The sequence below is a fragment of the Poecilia formosa genome, unplaced genomic scaffold (assembly GCF_000485575.1).
Source record: "Poecilia formosa unplaced genomic scaffold, Poecilia_formosa-5.1.2 Scaffold364, whole genome shotgun sequence".
NCBI classification, from domain to species: Eukaryota; Metazoa; Chordata; class Actinopteri; order Cyprinodontiformes; family Poeciliidae; genus Poecilia; species Poecilia formosa.
The window spans coordinates 128,152-130,760 of NW_006800303.1; positions in this window are offsets into that span (position 1 = coordinate 128,152).

The following is a 2,609-nucleotide window of genomic DNA, read 5'->3' on the forward strand; positions in this document are numbered from 1 at the left end:
ACTAAAGAAATTTGACTCTGTATTTAACGTCTTGAAATTGGGCCTCTGTCTCTTTAAATACTCCTGCTTTTTCTGAAACTCTGCCTTCAGGAAAGCATCACAACATGACTCCTTTAGCAACATCTTTACCAGTGTTGCACTGAGAAGTAGCTCCTATATCGAGCTCAAAAGATGCTCAGGTACACCAGGTGTTTGCTAATTAAATCTGGCTAGATTTAAGTGAGGTGCTGGAAGCTCGAAAGCTTTATAACTGCAGCTCTGAGGAGAAGCTCTGGCCACAAGGCGGAGCTAGGTCCACCAAGTCGTTTTTGCACAGCTGCATGGTTGCCATGGCAATTAAAGTTTTTTTTAAGCATGCACAAAAGAATCAAAACAACACTCCAGATATGTTATTGATGAGGGAATAACATTACATCATAATATAAAGCATAAAAAAAGAGTATTTTACATAATACTGCCCCTTTAAAGGAATATATTCAGGATTTTTTTTAAAGTAAGGTTTTGTTGAAATGTTATAAGCAGTTAGCATTTGTTTTCTTTTACGGGTCAGTCTTGGCATTGCTGGCATACCATATAGAGAAGCTGGTTGCCTGCATGCTTCCAGGACATATTTGCTCTACAAAAAGGAGATATAAAGAGCGAATCCTAATGGCGTTTATTAAATCAAGACTCCATCTTGTAGAGCACACTGAGGTAATAATAGCCTGGTTGTTTGACCTGAAAGCGTTTCATTTGTGTCGGTGCGTGGGTGTTTGACGTGGCTGGTGTTCAGAACTAAGTGGTTTGTGTTGGAGTGGGTTTGACCCCTGGAGGTGCACAGATGTTAGTTAGACCCCAGGTCATCCCCACACCTCCATTCCCCCAAAATAACAGTCTTAATATAATGTCTGCTTTGGTGTTTGGTGTAGCTGTTAACTTCAGTCTGTGGGATCTAATCTGGGTTTATGCTAAATCAAAACAGCTACAGAGTTATGCTTAAGCCCGAAAATATTCACTCTCCTTTCTGATTTAGTTTTGAAGTCATCTTTAAATTTTCTCACCATGTTTCTTCTGACTGGAAGAAATATTGATGTTTTGGAGTCCCAGCTTGAATGTGCAGGGAGCTTTAGGTTGGGGTGACCCATCAGCCTCAAACACCTGGGGCTCACTAAAGTCACATTAAAACTGCAGTGTAAATACACATAAAGCTGGTTAGCATCTGTAACAGTTGCTAACCTTTACAGTTGCTGCAACGTCAATCAAGGTTTTTCCATTCAGTGTTGAAATGGGTTACATATTTTTTACAAACACAATTTTAAATAAAATATGTGAAATATAGATACATATTTCAGAATCAATACCCTTCTTAAATAGTTTTACCTATTGGGAAATTCTGATCTCATTTCACATCAGAAAAAGCTAAATAAAAACAGTTTTAACTCAGACTCTGCCAGGGGTATTGATGAGTTTGGGCTCAGTCATATTGACCGCCGGTAAGATATTAACTACTTACAAGCTTTTAGTAAAACCCTGTTTAAAAAAAAAAGGAAGAAAAAAAAAAGCAAAGCAAATATTTGTTCAGTTAGGTTTTGATGTTACTCCGGCGTCCATTTATGACTGACTGGAAAACTTAAAACTTTAAAATCTCAACAAATCAGGTTAAGTGACCCAAAACCTGTACATGAAACCGAACAAATGTCCAAAGTTTGTCTGATAAAATATCTGCATTAGAACATGTCTGCCTTCCCTGTGCAAAAAGGAGAAAAGCGACGAAGAAGAGCGTGATCGTCTTGTTCCGAGTGTCTAAGTTTAACGCTAGCTCCTCAGCTAGCTCTCAGGTCTGATTTGAGTTTATGAAGGGACAGAAAATCCACTTGTATTTGAAGGACAGAAGTTGAAACTTGACTGGCCTCATCTCAGCTGCTTCCTCTTTAAAACGTTCTGTTCTGTGTTGATTGAAGTTTTAGCTTCTGATATATGAAGTCCTGTGTTTACATTTCTGTCAATGCTGTTTTATGTATATTTATCCATGCTGTGTTCTGGAAAATCCTTATGTTTATGCAAAAAAAAATAAAAACAAAACACTTCATAATTGTTCACGCTGTCACCTGGAACTGAATCAACTGGAACGTGACAGTTGAGGTTCATTTTACACAATTTGAAATTATTCATCAGTTTTTCCAACAGTACCAGTAGAAAGATCTCCAGTTGTTCTCAATGTTTGATCCGGACAAGACTTTACTTGAGTGAAGTGCAACTTATGAATAAGATTTAAAGATGATTTAAATTGTAAACGCAAGATTTTAGCGTGTATCCTGATGCTTTTATTCCAAGAGGTTTGTAGGAAGAAAAAGTTCCAGTGATGTGTTATGCTAGTCTGCTCTGCTTTAATCTATTCAAGCTACCTATACAATTCTAATTTAATTTGTAAAGATCATTTTGAACCAAAGCTGTAAGATTTAACCTTTGATTAAACGTTCCAGCCTTCCTGAGCTTTTCTCTCTGCTTTTGTTTTCCATGAATAAACTCCTGTAGTGTACACCAGGTCGATAAATGCACTGTCCTTTTAAACAACGTCCAGCAGTTAAAAACCTTGCTGCGTAGCCCTGATAGTTGCTTTGAATTAAATT